This window comes from Carcharodon carcharias, chromosome 9, assembly GCF_017639515.1.
Source record: "Carcharodon carcharias isolate sCarCar2 chromosome 9, sCarCar2.pri, whole genome shotgun sequence".
NCBI lineage: Eukaryota > Metazoa > Chordata > Chondrichthyes > Lamniformes > Lamnidae > Carcharodon > Carcharodon carcharias.
In genome coordinates, this window is record NC_054475.1 from 85,597,980 (window position 1) to 85,616,966 (window position 18,987).

An 18,987-nucleotide genomic window follows, 5' to 3' on the forward strand; every position below is an offset into this window, starting at 1 on the left:
GGATGTGGAAGCATACTGCTGTGATGGGATGCAGAACTATGCTGCTGTTTTGGGCTGTGGACAGAAGGTGCTGTTTTGGGATGGGTGAGGATGCTGTTGTTTCGGTATGGGGAAGGATGTTGCTGTGTTGGGATGGAGTAGGATGCTGCTTGTTGGCATGAGGAAGCATGCTGCTGTGTTGGGACAGAGCAGCATGCTGCTGTCTTGGGATGGGGAAGGATGCTCCTGTCTTTGGATGGAGAAGCATGCTGCTGTGTTGTGATGGGCAAGGATGCTGCTGTGTTGGGAAGGTGAAGGATGCTGCTGTGTTGGGTAGGGAAAGGATGCTGCTTTGTTGGGATGGGCAAGGATGCTGCTGTGTTAAGATGGGGGCAGAAGGTGCTGTGTAGGGATGGGAAAGGATGCTGCAATGCTGGGATGGGGAAGGATGCTAATGTGTGGGGATGGGGACAGAAGGTGCTGTGTTGGGATGGGGAAGGATGCTGCTGAAACTGGATGGGGATACAAGGAGCTGTGTTGGTATGGGGAAGGATGCTGCTGTGTTGGGATGGGGATGGATGCTGCTGTGTTGGGATGGGGACAGAAGGTGCTGTGTAGGGATGGGGAAGGATGCTGCAATGCTGGGATGGGGAAGGATGCTACTGTGTGGGGATGGGGACAGAAGGTTCTGTGTTGGGATGGGGAAGGTGCTGCTGTGTTGGGATGGGAAGGATGCTGCTGTATTTGGATGTGGAAAGATGCTGCTGTGTTGGGATGGAGAAGGATGCTGCTGTGTTGGGATGGGGAAGTTGGCTGATGTTTTGGGATGGGGAAGGATTTTGCTGTATTGGGATGGGGAAGGATGCTGCTGTGTTGGGATGGAGAAGGATGCTGCTGTGTTGGGATGGGGAAGGTGGCTGTTGTGTTGGGATGGGGAAGGATGCTGCTGTGTTGCGATGGGGAAGGACGCAGCTCTCTTGGGTTGGGGAAGGATGCTGCTGTGTTGGGATGGAGAATGATATTGCAGTGTTGGGAAGAAGAAGGATGCTGCTGTGTTGGGATGGAGAAGGATGCTGCTGTGTTGTGATGGGGATCGATGCTGCTTTGTTGGGATGAGGAAGGATGCTGCTGTGTTGGGATGGGGAAGTATACTGCTGTGATGGGATGCAGAAGGATGCTGCTGTGTTGGGCTGTGGACAGAAGGTGCTGTTTTGGGATGTGGAAGGATGCTGTTGTTTCAGTATGGGGAAGGATGCTGCTTTGTTGGGATGGAGAAGGAGGCTGCTGTGTTGGCAGGAGGAAGCATGCTGCTGTGTTGGGACAGAGCAGTATGCTGCTCTCTTGGGATCGGCAAGGATGCTGCTGTCATTGGATGGAGAAGGATGTTGCAGTGTTTGGATGGGGAAGGATGCTGCTGTGTTGGGAATGGGGAGGGATGCTGCTGTTTGGGGAAGGGGAGGGATTTTGCTGTTTTCGGAAGGTGAAGGATGCTGCTGTGTTGGGATGGGGACAGAAGGTGCTGTATAGGGAAGGGGAAGGATGCTGCAATGCTGGGATGGGGAAGGATGCTAATGTGTGGGGATGGGGACAGAATGTGTTGTGTTGGGATGGGGAAGGATGCTGCTGAAATTGGATGGGGATACAAGGAGCTGTGTTGGGATGGGGAAGAATGCTGCTGTGTTGGGATGGGGATGGATGCTGCTGTGATGGGATGTGGACAGAAGGTGCTGTGTAGGGATGGGGAAGGATGCTGCAATGCTGGGATGGGGAAGGATGCTACTGTGTGGGGCTGGGCAAAGAAGGTGCTGTGTTGGGATGGGGAAGAATGCTGCTGTTTTGGAATGGGTAGGATGCTGATGTGTTGTGATGGCGAAGGATGCTGCTGTGTTGGGAAGGGGAAAGAGGCTGCTATGTTGGGATGGGGACAGAAGGTACGGTGTATGGATGGGGAAGGATGCTGCTATGTTGGGATGGGGAAGGATACTGCTGTGATGGGATGCAGAAGGATTCTGCTGTGTTGGGCTGTGGACAGAAGGTGCTGTTTTGGGATGGAGAAGGATGCTGTTGTTTCGGTATGGGGAAGGATGTTGCTTTGTTGGGATGCAGAAAGATGCAACTGTGTTGGTATGAGGAAGCATGCTGCTGCGTTGGGCCAGAGCAGGATACTGCCCTCTTGGGATGGGGAAGGATGCTGCTGTTTGGGGAAGGGGAGGGATTTTGCTTTTTTCAGAAGGTGAAGGATGCTGCTGTGTTGGGTAGGGAAAGGATACTGCTGTGTTGGGATGGGGAAGGATGCTAATGTGTTGGGATGGGGACAGAATGTGCTGTGTTGGGATGGGGAAGGATGCTGCTGAAGTTGGATGGGGATACAAGGAGCTGTGTTGGGATGGGGATGGATGCTGCTGTGTTGGGATGGGGACAGAAGGTGCTGTGTAGGGATGGGGAAGGATGCTGCAATGCTGGGATGGGGAAGGATGCTACTGTGTGGGGATGGTGACAGAAGGTTCTGTGTTGGGATGGGGAAGGTGCTGCTGTGTTGGGATGGGGAAGGATGCTGCTGTATTTGGATGTGGAAAGATGCTGCTGTGTTGGGATGGAGAAGAATGCTGCTGTGTTGGGATGGGGAAGTTGGCTGATGTTTTGGGATGGGGAAGGATTTTGCTGTATTGGGATGGGGAAGGATGCTGCTCTGTTGGGATGGAGAAGGATGCTGCTGTGTTGGGATGGGGAAGGTGGCTGCTGTGTTGGGATGGGGAAGGACGCTGCTGTGTTGCGATGGGGAAGGACGCAGCTCTCTTGGGTTGGGGAAGGATGCTGCTGTGTTGGGATGGGGAAGTATACTGCTGTGATGGGATGCAGAAGGATGCTGCTGTGTTGGGCTGTGGACAGAAGGTGCTGTTTTGGGATATGGAAGGATGCTGTTGTTTCAGTATGGGGAAGGATGCTGCTTTGTTGGGATGGAGAAGGATGCTGCTGTGTTGGCATGAGGAAGCATGCTGCTGTGTTGGGACAGAGCAGTACGCTGCTGTCTTGGGATCGGCAAGGATGCTGCTGTCATTGGATGGAGAAGGATGTTGCAGTTTTTGGATGGGGAAGGATGCTGCTGTGTTGGGAATGGGGAGGGATGCTGCTGTTTGGGGAAGGGGAGGGATTTTGCCGTTTTCGGAAGGTGAAGGATGCTGCTGTGTTGGGATGGGGACAGAAGGTGCTGTATAGGGAAGGGGAAGGATGCTGCAATGCTGGGATGGGGAAGGATGCTAATGTGTGGGGATGGGGACAGAATGTGCTGTGTTGGGATGGGGAAGGATGCTGCTGAAATTGGATGGGGATACAAGGAGCTGTGTTGGGATGGGGAAGAATGCTGCTGTGTTGGGATGGGGATGGATGCTGCTGTGATGGGATGTGGACAGAAGGTGCTGTGTAGGGATGGGGAAGGATGCTGCAATGCTGGGATGGGGAAGGATGCTACTGTGTGGGGCTGGGCAAAGAAGGTGCTGTGTTGGGATGGGGAAGAATGCTGCTGTTTTGGAATGGGTAGGATGCTGATGTGTTGTGATGGCGAAGGATGCTGCTGTGTTGGGAAGGGGAAAGATGCTGCTGTGTTGGGATGGGGACAGAAGGTACGGTGTATGGATGGGGAAGGATGCTGCTATGTTGGGATGGGGAAGGATACTGCTGTGATGGGATGCAGAAGGATTCTGCTGTGTTGGGCTGTGGACAGAAGGTGCTGTTTTGGGATGGAGAAGGATGCTATTGCTTCGGTATGGGGAAGGATGTTGCTTTGTTGGGATGCAGAAAGATGCAACTGTGTTGGTATGAGGAAGCATGCTGCTGCGTTGGGCCAGCGCAGGATACTGCCCTCTTGGGATGGGGAAGGATGCTGCTGTTTGGGGAAGGGGAGGGATTTTGCTTTTTTCAGAAGGTGAAGGATGCTGCTGTGTTGGGTAGGGAAAGGATGCTGCTGTGTTGGGATGGGGAAGGATGCTGCTGTGTTGGGATGGGGACAGAAGGTGCTGTATAGGGAAGGGGAAGGATGCTGCAATGCTGGGATGGGGAAGGATGCTAATGTGTGGGGATGGGGACAGAATGTGCTGTGCTGGGATGGGGAAGGATGCTGCTGAAGTTGGATGGGGATACAAGGAGCTGTGTTGGGATGGGGAAGGATACTGCTGTGTTGGGATGGGGATGGATGCTGCTGTGTTGGGATGTGGAGAGAAGGTGCTGTGTAGGGATGGGGAAGGATGCTGCAATGCTGGGATGGGGAAGGATGCTACTGTGTGGGGATGGGGAAAGAAGGTGCTGTGTTAAGATGGAGAAGAATGCTGCTGTTTTGGAATGGGTAGGATGCTGATGTGTTGTGATGGAGAATGATGGTGCTGTGTTGGTAAGGGGAAAGATGCTGCTGTGTTGGGATGGGGACAGAAGGTGTTGTGTAGGGATGGGGAAGGATGCTGCTATGTTGGGATGGGGAAGGATACTGCTGTCATGGGATGCAGAAGGATGCTGCTGTGTTGGGCTGTGGACACAAGGTGCTCTTTTGGGATGGGGAAGGATGCTGTTGTTTCGATATGCGGAAGGATGTTGCTGTGTTGGGATGCAGAAAGATGCTGCTGTGTTGGTATGAGGAAGCATGCTGCTGCGTTGGGCCAGAGCAGCATACTGCTGTCTTGGGATGGGGAAGGATGCTGCTGTCTTTGGATGGAGAAGCATGCTGCTGTGTTGGGATTGGGAAGGATGCTGCTGTGTTAGGAAGCGGGAGGGATGCTGCTGTTTGGGGAAGGGGAGGGATTTTGCTGTTTGGGAAGGTGAAGGATGCTGCAGTGTTGGGTAGGGAAAGGATGCTGCTGTGTTGGGATGGGGACAGAAGGTGCTGTGTAGGGATGGGGAAGGATTCTGCAATGCTGGGATGGGGGAGGATGCTAATGTGTGGGGATGGGGACAGAAGGTGCAGTTTGGGCTGGCGAAGTATGCTGCTGAAATTGGATGGGGATACAAGGAGCTGTGTTGAGATGGGGAAGGATGCTGCTGTGTTGGGATGGGGATGGATGCTGCTGTGTTGAGATGGGGACAGAAGGTGCTGTGTAGGGATGGGGAAGGATGCTGCTGAGTTGGGATTGAGAAAGTTGGTGCTGTGTTGGGAAGGGAAAGGATGCTGCTGTACTGGGATGGAGAAGGATGCTGCTGTGTTGGCATGGGGAAGGTGGCTGCTGTGTTGGGATGGGGAAGGATGCTGCTGTGTTGGGATGGGGATGGATGCTTTTGTTTTGGGATGGGGAAGGATGCTGCTGTGTTGGCATGGGGAATGATGCTATTGTGTTGGGATGAGGAAGGATGCTGCTGTGTTGTGATTGAGCAGGAGGCTGCTGTCTTCTGATGGGGAAGGATGCTGCAGTGTTGGGATGGAGAACGTTGCTGCTTTGTTGGGATGAGGACGGATGCTGCTTTATTTGGATTGCGAAGGATGCTTCTCTGTTGGAAAGCGGATGGATGCTGCTGTTCTGGGATGAGGAAGGATGCTGTTGTTTTGGGAAGGGGAAGGATGCTCGTGTCTGGGTAAGGGGAAGGATGCTGCTGTGTTGGGATGACGAAGGATGCTGGTTGTGTTGTGATGGGGAAGGATGCTGATGCGTTGGGATGAGGGAGGAAGCTGTTGATTTGGGATGGGGAAGGATGCTGCTGTGTTGGGATGGGGACAGAAGGTGCTCTTTTGGGAGGGGGAAGAATTCTGCTGCTTTGGGATGGGGACGGATGCTTCTGTGTTGGGTTGCAGAAGGATGCTGCTGCGTTGGGATGGGGAAGGATGTTTCTGTGTAGGGATGGGGAAGGATGCTGCTGTCTTTGGATGGAGAAGGATGCTGCTGTGTTGGGATGGGGAAGGATGCTGCTGTGTTGGGATGGGGACAGAAGGTGCTGTGTTGGGAGGGGGAAGAATGCTGCTGCGTTGGGATGGGGAAGGATGCTTCTGTGTTGGGTTGGGGAAGGATGCTGCTGTGTTGGGATGGAGAATGATGCTGCTGTGTTGGGTTGGGGATAGAAGGTGCATTGTTGGCATGGGTAAGGATGCTGCTGTGTTGGGATGGAGAAGGATGCTGCTGTGTTGAGATGGGGAAGGATGCTTCTGTGTTGGGTTGGGGAAGGATGCTGCTGTGTTGGGATGGAGAAGGATGCTGCTGTGTTGGGAAGCGGAAGGATGCTGCTGTGTTGGGTTGGAGAAGAATGCTGATGTGTTGGGATGGAGAAGGATGCTGCTGTGTTGGGAAGGGGAAAGATGCTGCTGTGTTGGGATGGGGACAGAAGGTACGGTGTATGGATGGGGAAGGATGCTGCTATGTTGGGATGGGGAAGGATACTGCTGTGATGTGATGCAGAAGGATTCTGCCGTGTTGGGCTGTGGACAGAAGGTGCTGTTTTGGGATGGAGAAGGATGCTGTTGTTTCGGTATGGGGAAGGATGTTGCTTTGTTGGGATGCAGAAAGATGCTACTGTGTTGGTATGAGGAAGCATGCAGCTGCGTTGGGCCAGAGCAGGATACTGCTGTCTTGGGATGGTGAAGGATGCTGCTGTCTTTGGATGGAGAAGGATGCTGCTGTGTTGGGATTGGGAAGGATGCTGCTGTGTTGGGAAGGGGGAGGGATGCTGCTGTTTGGGGAAGGGGAGGGATTTTGCTGTTTTGGGAAGGTGAAGGATGCTGCAGTGTTGGGTAGGGAAAGGATGCTGCTGTGTTGGGATGGGGAAGGATGCTGCTGTGTTGGGATAGGGATAGAAGGTGCTGTGTAGTGAAGGGGAAGGATGCTGCAATGCTGGGATGGGGAAGGATGCTACTGTGTGGGGATGGGGAAAGAAGGTGCTGTGTTGGGATGGAGAAGAATGCTGCTGTTTTGGAATGGGTAGGATGCTGATGTGTTGTGATGGCGAAGGATGCTGCTGTGTTGGGAAGGGGAAAGATGCTGCTATGTTGGGATGGGGACAGAAGGTGCTGTGTAGGGATGGGGAAGGATGCTGATATGTTGGGATGTGGAAGCATACTGCTGTGATGGGATGCAGAACTATGCTGCTGTGTTGGGCTGTGGACAGAAGGTGCTGTTTTGGGATGGGGAAGGATGCTGTTGTTTCGGTATGGGGAAGGATGTTGCTGTGTTGGGATGGAGTAGGATGCTGCTTGTTGGCATGAGGAAGCATGCTGCTGTGTTGGGACAGAGCAGCATGCTGCTGTCTTGGGATGGGGAAGGATGCTCCTGTCTTTGGATGGAGAAGCATGCTGCTGTGTTGCGATGGGCAAGGATGCTGCTGTGTTGGGAAGGTGAAGGATGCTGCTGTGTTGGGTAGGGAAAGGATGCTGCTTTGTTGGGATGGGGAAGGATGCTGCTGTGTTGGGATGGAGAAGGATGCTGCTGTGTTGAGATGGGGAAGGATGCTTCTGTGTTGGGTTGGGGAAGGATGCTGCTGTGTTGGGATGGAGAAGGATGCTGCTGTGTTGGGAAGCGGAAGGATGCTGCTGTGTTGGGTTGGAGAAGATTGCTGATGTGTTGGGATGGAGAAGGATGCTGCTGTGTTGGGAAGGGGAAAGATGCTGCTGTGTTGGGATGGGGACAGAAGGTACGGTATATGGATGGGGAAGGATGCTGCTATGTTGGGATGGGGAAGGATACTGCTGTGATGGGATGCAGAAGGATTCTGCTGTGTTGGGCTGTGGACAGAAGGTGCTGTTTTGGGATGGAGAAGGATGCTGTTGTTTCGGTATGGGGAAGGATGTTGCTTTGTTGGGATGCAGAAAGATGCTACTGTGTTGGTATGAGGAAGCATGCTGCTGCGTTGGGCCAGAGCAGCATATTGCTGTCTTGGGATGGGGAAGGATGCTGCTGTGTTTGGATGGAGAAGGATGCTGCTGTGTTGGGATTGGGAAGGATGCTGCTGTGTTGGGAAGGGGGAGGGATGCTGCTGTTTGGGGAAGGGGAGGGATTTTGCTGTTTTGGGAAGGTGAAGGACGCTGCAGTGTTGGGTAGGGAAAGGATGCTGCTGTGTTGGGATGGGGAAGGATGCTGCTGTGTTGGGATGGGGTCAGAAGGTGCTGTGTAGTGAAGGGGCAGGATGCTGCAATGCTGGGATGGGGAAGGATGCTACTGTGTGGGGATGGGGAAAGAAGGTGCTGTGTTGGGATGGAGAAGAATGCTGCTGTTTTGGAATGGGTAGGATGCTGATGTGTTGTGATGGCGAAGGATGCTGCTGTGTTGGGAAGGGGAAAGATGCTGCTATGTTGGGATGGGGACAGAAGGTGCTGTGTAGGGTTGGGGAAGGATGCTGATATGTTGGGATGTGGAAGCATACTGCTGCGATGGGATGCAGAACTATGCTGCTGTGTTGGGCTGTGGACAGAAGGTGCTGTTTTGGGATGGGGAAGGATGCTGTTGTTTCGGTATGGGGAAGGATGTTGCTGTGTTGGGATGGAGTAGGATGCTGCTTGTAGGCATGAGGAAGCATGCTGCTGTGTTGGGACAGAGCAGCATGCTGCTGTCTTGGGATGGGGAAGGATGCTCCTGTCTTTGGATGGAGAAGCATGCTGCTGTGTTGCGATGGGCAAGGATGCTGCTGTGTTGGGAAGGTGAAGGATGCTGCTGTGTTGGGTAGGGAAAGGATGCTGCTTTGTTGGGATGGGGAAGGATGCTGCTGTCATTGGATGGAGAAGGATGCTGCAGTGTTTGGATGGGGAAGGATGCTGCTGTGTTGGGAATGGGGAGGGATGCTGCTGTTTGGGGAAGGGGAGGGATTTTGCTGTTTTCGGAAGGTGAAGGATGCTGCTGTGTTGGGATGGGGACAGAAGGTGCTGTATAGGGAAGGGGAAGGATGCTGCAATGCTGGGATGGGGAAGGATGCTAATGTGTGGGGATGGGGACAGAATGTGCTGTGTTGGGATGGGGAAGGATGCTGCTGAAATTGGATGGGGATACAAGGAGCTGTGTTGGGATGGGGAAGGATGCTGCTGTGTTGGGATGGGGATGGATGCTGCTGTGATGGGATGGGGACAGAAGGTGCTGTTTAGGGATGGGGAAGGATGCTGCTATGTTGGGATGGGGAAGGATACTGCTGTCATGGGATGCAGAAGGATGCTGCTGTGTTGGGCTGTGGACACAAGGTGCTCTTTTGGGATGGGGAAGGATGCTGTTGTTTCGATATGGGGAAGGATGTTGCTGTGTTGGGATGCAGAAAGATGCTGCTGTGTTGGTATGAGGAAGCATGCTGCTGCGTTGGGCCAGAGCAGCATACTGCTGTCTTGGGATGGGGAAGGATGCTGCTGTCTTTGGATGGAGAAGGATGCTGCTGTGTTGGGATTGGGAAGGATGCTGCTGTGTTAGGAAGCGGGAGGGATGCTGCTGTTTGGGGAAGGGGAGGGATTTTGCTGTTTGGGAAGGTGAAGGATGCTGCAGTGTTGGGTAGGGAAAGGATGCTGCTGTGTTGGGATGGGGACAGAAGGTGCTGTGTAGGGATGGGGAAGGATTCTGCAATGCTGGGATGGGGGAGGATGCTAATGTGTGGGGATGGGGACAGAAGGTGCAGTTTTGGGATGGGGAAGTATGCTGCTGAAATTGGATGGGGATACAAGGAGCTGTGTTGAGATGGGGAAGGCTGCTGCTGTGTTGGGATGGGGATGGATGCTGCTGTGTTGAGATGGGGACAGAAGGTGCTGTGTAGGGATGGGGAAGGTTGCTGCTGAGTTGGGATTGAGAAAGTTGGTGCTGTGTTGGGAAGGGAAAGGATGCTGCTGTACTGGGATGGAGAAGGATGCTGCTGTGTTGGCATGGGGAAGGTGGCTGCTGTGTTGGGATGGGGAAGGATGCTGCTGTGTTGGGATGGGGATGGATGCTTTTGTTTTGGGATGGGGAAGGATGCTGCTGTGTTGGCATGGGGAATGATGCTATTGTGTTGGGATGAGGAAGGATGCTGCTGTGTTGTGATTGAGCAGGAGGCTGCTGTCTTCTGATGGGGAAGGATGCTGCAGTGTTGGGATGGAGAACGTTGCTGCTTTGTTGGGATGAGGACGGATGCTGCTTTATTTGGATTACGAAGGATGCTTCTCTGTTGGAATGCGGATGGATGCTGCTGTTCTGGGATGAGGAAGGATGCTGTTGTTTTGGGAAGGGGAAGGAAGCTCGTGTCTGGGTAAGGGGAAGGATGCTGCTGTGTTGGGATGACGAAGGATGCTGGTTGTGTTGTGATGGGGAAGGATGCTGATGCGTTGGGATGAGGAAGGATGCTTCTGTGTTGGGTTGGGGAAGGATGCTGCTGTGTTGGGATGGAGAAGGATGCTGCTGTGTTGGGAAGCGGAAGGATGCTGCTGTGTTGGGTTGGAGAAGATTGCTGATGTGTTGGGATGGAGAAGGATGCTGCTGTGTTGGGAAGGGGAAAGATGCTGCTGTGTTGGGATGGGGACAGAAGGTACGGTATATGGATGGGGAAGGATGCTGCTATGTTGGGATGGGGAAGGATACTGCTGTGATGGGATGCAGAAGGATTCTGCTGTGTTGGGCTGTGGACAGAAGGTGCTGTTTTGGGATGGAGAAGGATGCTGTTGTTTCGGTATGGGGAAGGATGTTGCTTTGTTGGGATGCAGAAAGATGCTACTGTGTTGGTATGAGGAAGCATGCTGCTGCGTTGGGCCAGAGCAGCATATTGCTGTCTTGGGATGGGGAAGGATGCTGCTGTGTTTGGATGGAGAAGGATGCTGCTGTGTTGGGATTGGGAAGGATGCTGCTGTGTTGGGAAGGGGGAGGGATGCTGCTGTTTGGGGAAGGGGAGGGATTTTGCTGTTTTGGGAAGGTGAAGGACGCTGCAGTGTTGGGTAGGGAAAGGATGCTGCTGTGTTGGGATGGGGAAGGATGCTGCTGTGTTGGGATGGGGTCAGAAGGTGCTGTGTAGTGAAGGGGCAGGATGCTGCAATGCTGGGATGGGGAAGGATGCTACTGTGTGGGGATGGGGAAAGAAGGTGCTGTGTTGGGATGGAGAAGAATGCTGCTGTTTTGGAATGGGTAGGATGCTGATGTGTTGTGATGGCGAAGGATGCTGCTGTGTTGGGAAGGGGAAAGATGCTGCTATGTTGGGATGGGGACAGAAGGTGCTGTGTAGGGTTGGGGAAGGATGCTGATATGTTGGGATGTGGAAGCATACTGCTGCGATGGGATGCAGAACTATGCTGCTGTGTTGGGCTGTGGACAGAAGGTGCTGTTTTGGGATGGGGAAGGATGCTGTTGTTTCGGTATGGGGAAGGATGTTGCTGTGTTGGGATGGAGTAGGATGCTGCTTGTAGGCATGAGGAAGCATGCTGCTGTGTTGGGACAGAGCAGCATGCTGCTGTCTTGGGATGGGGAAGGATGCTCCTGTCTTTGGATGGAGAAGCATGCTGCTGTGTTGCGATGGGCAAGGATGCTGCTGTGTTGGGAAGGTGAAGGATGCTGCTGTGTTGGGTAGGGAAAGGATGCTGCTTTGTTGGGATGGGGAAGGATGCTGCTGTCATTGGATGGAGAAGGATGCTGCAGTGTTTGGATGGGGAAGGATGCTGCTGTGTTGGGAATGGGGAGGGATGCTGCTGTTTGGGGAAGGGGAGGGATTTTGCTGTTTTCGGAAGGTGAAGGATGCTGCTGTGTTGGGATGGGGACAGAAGGTGCTGTATAGGGAAGGGGAAGGATGCTGCAATGCTGGGATGGGGAAGGATGCTAATGTGTGGGGATGGGGACAGAATGTGCTGTGTTGGGATGGGGAAGGATGCTGCTGAAATTGGATGGGGATACAAGGAGCTGTGTTGGGATGGGGAAGGATGCTGCTGTGTTGGGATGGGGATGGATGCTGCTGTGATGGGATGGGGACAGAAGGTGCTGTTTAGGGATGGGGAAGGATGCTGCTATGTTGGGATGGGGAAGGATACTGCTGTCATGGGATGCAGAAGGATGCTGCTGTGTTGGGCTGTGGACACAAGGTGCTCTTTTGGGATGGGGAAGGATGCTGTTGTTTCGATATGGGGAAGGATGTTGCTGTGTTGGGATGCAGAAAGATGCTGCTGTGTTGGTATGAGGAAGCATGCTGCTGCGTTGGGCCAGAGCAGCATACTGCTGTCTTGGGATGGGGAAGGATGCTGCTGTCTTTGGATGGAGAAGGATGCTGCTGTGTTGGGATTGGGAAGGATGCTGCTGTGTTAGGAAGCGGGAGGGATGCTGCTGTTTGGGGAAGGGGAGGGATTTTGCTGTTTGGGAAGGTGAAGGATGCTGCAGTGTTGGGTAGGGAAAGGATGCTGCTGTGTTGGGATGGGGACAGAAGGTGCTGTGTAGGGATGGGGAAGGATTCTGCAATGCTGGGATGGGGGAGGATGCTAATGTGTGGGGATGGGGACAGAAGGTGCAGTTTTGGGATGGGGAAGTATGCTGCTGAAATTGGATGGGGATACAAGGAGCTGTGTTGAGATGGGGAAGGCTGCTGCTGTGTTGGGATGGGGATGGATGCTGCTGTGTTGAGATGGGGACAGAAGGTGCTGTGTAGGGATGGGGAAGGATGCTGCTGAGTTGGGATTGAGAAAGTTGGTGCTGTGTTGGGAAGGGAAAGGATGCTGCTGTACTGGGATGGAGAAGGATGCTGCTGTGTTGGCATGGGGAAGGTGGCTGCTGTGTTGGGATGGGGAAGGATGCTGCTGTGTTGGGATGGGGATGGATGCTTTTGTTTTGGGATGGGGAAGGATGCTGCTGTGTTGGCATGGGGAATGATGCTATTGTGTTGGGATGAGGAAGGATGCTGCTGTGTTGTGATTGAGCAGGAGGCTGCTGTCTTCTGATGGGGAAGGATGCTGCAGTGTTGGGATGGAGAACGTTGCTGCTTTGTTGGGATGAGGACGGATGCTGCTTTATTTGGATTACGAAGGATGCTTCTCTGTTGGAATGCGGATGGATGCTGCTGTTCTGGGATGAGGAAGGATGCTGTTGTTTTGGGAAGGGGAAGGAAGCTCGTGTCTGGGTAAGGGGAAGGATGCTGCTGTGTTGGGATGACGAAGGATGCTGGTTGTGTTGTGATGGGGAAGGATGCTGATGCGTTGGGATGAGGAAGGAAGCTGTTGATTTGGGATGGGGAAGGATGCTGCTGTGTTGGGATGGGGATAGAAGGTGCTGTGTTGGGAGGGGGAAGAATGCTGCTGCTTTGGGATGGGGACGGATGCTTCTGTGTTGGGTTGCAGAAGGATGCTGCTGCGTTGGGATGGGGAAGGATGCTTCTGTGTAGGGATGGGGAAAGATGCTGCTGTCTTTGGATGGAGAAGGATGCTGCTGTGTTGGGATGGGGACAGAAGGTGCTGTGTTGGGAGGGGGAAGAATGCTGCTGCATTGGGATGGGGAAGGATGCTTCTGTGTTGGGTTGGGGAAGGATGCTGCTGTGTTGGGATGGAGAATGATGCTGCTGTGTTGGGTTTGGGATAGAAGGTGCTTTCTTGGCATGGGGAAGGATGCTGCTATGTTGGGATGGGGAAGGATGCTGCTGTGTTGGGATGGAGAAGGATGCTGCTGTGTTGAGTTGGGGAAGGATGCTTCTGTGTTGGGTTGGGGAAGGATGCTGCTGTGTTGGGATGGAGAAGGATGCTGCTGTGTTGGGAAGCGGAAGGATGCTGCTGTGTTGGGTTGGAGAAGATTGCTGATGTGTTGGGATGGAGAAGGATGCTGCTGTGTTGGGAAGGGGAAAGATGCTGCTGTGTTGGGATGGGGACAGAAGGTACGGTATATGGATGGGGAAGGATGCAGCTATGTTGGGATGGGGAAGGATACTGCTGTGATGGGATGCAGAAGGATTCTGCTGTGTTGGGCTGTGGACAGAAGGTGCTGTTTTGGGATGGGGAAGGATGCTGTTGTTTCGGTATGGGGAAGGATGTTGCTGTGTTGGGATGGAGTAGGATGCTGCTTGTTGGCATGAGGAAGCATGCTGCTGTGTTGGGACAGAGCAGCATGCTGCTGTCTTGGGATGGGGAAGGATGCTCCTGTCTTTGGATGGAGAAGCATGCTGCTGTGTTGCGATGGGCAAGGATGCTGCTGTGTTTGGAAGGTGAAGGATGCTGCTGTGTTGGGTAGGGAAAGGATGCTGCTTTGTTGGGATGGGGAAGGATGCTGCTGTGTTGGGATGGAGAAGGATGCTGCTGTGTTGAGATGGGGAAGGATGCTTCTGTGTTGGGTTGGGGAAGGATGCTGCTGTGTTGGGATGGAGAAGGATGCTGCTGTGTTGGGAAGCGGAAGGATGCTGCTGTGTTGGGTTGGAGAAAAATGCTGATGTGTTGGGATGGAGAAGGATGCTGCTGTGTTGGGAAGGGGAAAGATGCTGCTGTGTTGGGATGGGGACAGAAGGTACGGTGTATGGATGGGGAAGGATGCTGCTATGTTGGGATGGGGAAGGATACTGCTGTGATGGGATGCAGAAGGATTCTGCTGTGTTGGGCTGTGGACAGAAGGTGCTGTTTTGGGATGGAGAAGGATGCTGTTGTTTCGGTATAGGGAAGGATGTTGCTTTGTTGGGATGCAGAAAGATGCTACTGTGTTGGTATGAGGAAGCATGCTGCTGCGTTGGGCCAGAGCAGGATACTGCTGTCTTGGGATGGGGAAGGATGCTGCTGTCTTTGGATGGAGAAGGATGCTGCTGTGTTGGGATTGGGAAGGATGCTGCTGTGTTGGGAAGGGGGAGGGATGCTGCTGTTTGGGGAAGGGGAGGGATTTTGCTGTTTTGGGAAGGTGAAGGATGCTGCAGTGTTGGGTAGTGAAAGCATGCTGCTGTGTTGGGATGGGGAAGGATGCTGCTGTGTTGGGATGGGGACAGAAGGTGCTGTGTAGTGAAGGGGAAGGATGCTGCAATGCTGGGATGGGGAAGGATGCTACTGTGTGGGGATGGGGAAAGAAGGTGCTGTGTTGGGATGGAGAAGAATGCTGCTGTTTTGGAATGGGTAGGATGCTGATGTGTTGTGATGGAGAATGATGGTGCTGTGTTGGGAAGGGGAAAGATGCTGCTGTGTTGGGATGGGGACAGAAGGTGTTGTGTAGGGATGGGGAAGGATGCTGCTATGTTGGGATGGGGAAGGATACTGCTGTCATGGGATGCAGAAGGATGCTGCTGTGTTGTGATTGAGCAGGAGGTTGCTTTCTTCTGATGGGGAAGGATGCTGCAGTGTTGGGATGGAGAACGTTGCTGCTTTGTTGGGATGAGGACGGATGCTGCTTTATTTGGATTGCGAAGGATGCTTCTCTTTTGGAATGCGGATGGAAGCTGCTGTTCTGGGATGAGGAAGGATGCTGTTGTTTTGGGAAGGGGAAGGATGCTCGTGTCTGGGTAAGGGGAAGGATGCTGCTGTGTTGGGATGACGAAGGATGCTGGTTCTGTTGTGATGGGGAAGGATGCTGCTGTGTTGGGAAGCGGAAGGATGCTGCTGTGTTGGGTTGGAGAAGAATGCTGATGTGTTGGGATGGAGAAGGATGCTGCTGTGTTGGGAAGGCGAAAGATGCTGCTGTGTTGGGATGGGGACAGAAGGTACGGTGTATGGATGGGGAAGGATGCTGCTATGTTGGGATGGGGAAGGATACTGCTGTGATGGGATGCAGAAGGATTCTGCTGTGTTGGGCTGTGGACAGAAGGTGCTGTTTTGGGATGGAGAAGGATGCTGTTGTTTCGGTATGGGGAAGGATGTTGCTTTGTTGGGATGCAGAAAGATGCTACTGTGTTGGTATGAGGAAGCATGCTGCTGCATTGGGCCAGAGCAGAATGCTGCTGTCTTGGGATCGGCAAGGATGCTGCTGTCATTGGATGGAGAAGGATGCTGCAGTGTTTGGATGGGGAAGGATGCTGCTGTGTTGGGAATGGGGAGGGATGCTGCTGTTTGGGGAAGGGGAGGGATTTTGCTGTTTTCGGAAGGTGAAGGATGCTGCTGTGTTGGGATGGGGACAGAAGGTGCTGTATAGGGAAGGGGAAGGATGCTGCAATGCTGGGATGGGGAAGGATGCTAATGTGTGGGGATGGGGACAGAATGTGCTGTGTTGGGATGGGGAAGGATGCTGCTGAAATTGGCTGGGGATACAAGGAGCTGTGTTGGGATGGGGAAGGATGCTGCTGTGTTGGGATGGGGATGGATGCTGCTGTGATGGCATGGGGACAGAAGGTGCTGTTTAGGGATGGGGAAGGATGCTGCAATGCTGGGATGGGGAAGGATGCTACTGTGTGGGGATGGGGAAAGAAGGTGCTGTGTTGGGATGGAGAAGAATGCTGCTGTTTTGGAATGGGTAGGATGCTGATGTGTTGTGATGGAGAATGATGGTGCTGTGTTGGGAAGGGGAAAGATGCTGCTGTGTTGGGATGGGGACAGAAGGTGTTCTGTAGGGATGGGGAAGGATGCTGCTATGTTGGGATGGGGAAGGATACTGCTGTCATGGGATGCAGAAGGAAGCTGCTGTGTTGGGCTGTGGACACAAGGTGCTCTTTTGGGATGGGGAAGGATGCTGTTGTTTCGATATGGGGAAGGATGTTGCTGTGTTGGGATGCAGAAAGATGCTGCTGTGTTGGTATGAGGAAACATGCTGCTGCGTTGGGCCAGAGCAGCATACTGCTGTCTTGGGATGGGGAAGGATGCTGCTGTCTTTGGATGGAGAAGGATGCTGCTGTGTTGGGATTGGGAAGGATGCTGCTGTGTTAGGAAGCGGGAGGGATGCTGCTGTTTGGGGAAGGGGAGGGATTTTGCTGTTTGGGAAGGTGAAGGATGATGCAGTGTTGGGTAGGGAAAGGATGCTGCTGTGTTGGGATGGGGACAGAAGGTGCTGTGTAGGGATGGGGAAGGATTCTGCAATGCTGGGATGGGGGAGGATGCTAATGTGTGGGGATGGGGACAGAAGGTGCAGTTTTGGGATGGGGAAGTATGCTGCTGAAATTGGATGGGGATACAAGGAGCTGTGTTGAGATGGGGAAGGATGCTGCTGTGTTGGGATGGGGATGGATGCTGCTGTGTTGAGATGGGGACAGAAGGTGCTGTGTAGGGATGGGGAAGGATGCTGCTGAGTTGGGATTGAGAAAGTTGGTGCTGTGTTGGGAAGGGAAAGGATGCTGCTGTACTGGGATGGAGAAGGATGCTGCTGTGTTGGCATGGGGAAGGTGGCTGCTGTGTTGGGATGGGGAAGGATGCTGCTGTGTTGGGATGGGGATGGATGCTTTTGTTTTGGGATGGGGAAGGATGCTGCTGTGTTGGCATGGGGAATGATGCTATTGTGTTGGGATGAGGAAGGATGCTGCTGTGTTGTGATTGAGCAGGAGGCTGCTGTCTTCTGATGGGGAAGGATGCTGCAGTGTTGGGATGGAGAACGTTGCTGCTTTGTTGGGATGAGGACGGATGCTGCTTTATTTGGATTGTGAAGGATGCTTCTCTGTTGGAATGCGGATGGATGCTGCTGTTCTGGGATGAGGAAGGATGCTGTTGTTTTGGGAAGGGGAAGGATGCTCGTGTCTGGGTAAGGGGAAGGATGCTGCTGTGTTGGGATGACGAAGGATGCTGGTTGTGTTGTGATGGGGAAGGATGCTGATGCGTTGGGAAAAGGAAGGAAGCTGTTGATTTGGGATGGGGAAGGATGCTGCTGTGTTGGGATGGTGAATGAAGGTGCTGTGTTGGGAGGGGGAAGAATGCTGCTGCTTTGGGATGGGGACGGATGCTTCTGTGTTGGGTTGCAGAAGGATGCTGCTGCGTTGGGATGGGGAAGGATGCTTCTGTGTAGGGATGGGGAAGGATGCTGCTGTCTTTGGATGGAGAAGGATGCTGCTGTGTTGGGATGGGGAAGGATGCTGCTGTGTTGTGATGGGGACAGAAGGTGCTGTGTTGCGAGGGGGAAGAATGCTGCTGCATTGGGATGGGTAAGGATGCTTCTGTGTTGGGTTGGGGAAGGATGCTGCTGTGTTGGGATGGAGAATGATGCTGCTGTGTTGGGCTGGGGATAGAAGGTGCTTTGTTGGCATGGGGAAGGATGCTGCTGTGTTGGGATGGGGAAGGATGCTGCTGTGTTGGGAAGGAGAAGGATGCTGCTGAGTTGAGATGAGGAAGGATGCTTCTGTGTTGGGTTGGGGAAGGATGCTGCTGTGTTGGGATGGAGAAGGATGCTGCTGTGTTGGGAAGCGGAAGGATGCTGCTGTGTTGGGTTGGAGAAGAATGCTGATGTGTTGGGATGGAGAAGAATGCTGCTGTGTTGGGAGGGGAAAGATGCTGCTGTGTTGGGATGGGGACAGAAGGTACGGTGTATGGATGGGGAAGGATGCTGCTATGTTGGGATGGGGAAGGATACTGCTGTGATGGGATGCAGAAGGATTCTGCTGTGTTGGGCTGTGGACAGAAGGTGCTGTTTTGGGATGGAGAAGGATGCTGTTGTTTCGGTATGGGGAAGGATGTTGCTTTGTTGGGATGCAGAAAGATGCTACTGTGTTGGTATGAGGAAGCATGCTGCTGCGTTGGGCCAGAGCAGGATACTGCTGTCTTGGGATGGGGAAGGATGCTGCTGTCTTTGGATGGAGAAGGATGCTGCTGTGTTGGGATTGGGAAGGATGCTGCTGTGTTGGGAAGGGGGAGGGATGCTGCTGTTTGGGGAAGGGGAGGGATTTTGCTGTTTTGGGAAGGTGAAGGATGCTGCAGTGTTGGGTAGGGAAAGGATGCTGCTGTGTTGGGATGGGGAAGGATGCTGCTGTGTTGGGATGGGGACAGAAGGTGCTGTGTAGTGAAGGGGAAGGATGCTGCAATGCTGGGATGGGGAAGGATGCTACTGTGTGGGGATGGGGAAAGAAGGTGCTGTGTTGGGATGGAGAAGAATGCTGCTGTTTTGGAATGGGTAGGATGCTGATGTGTTGTGATGGCGAAGGATGCTGCTGTGTTGGGAAGGGGAAAGATGCTGCTATGTTGGGATGGGGACAGAAGGTGCTGTGTAGGGATGGGGAAGGATGCTGATATGTTGGGATGTGGAAGCATACTGCTGTGATGGGATGCAGAAC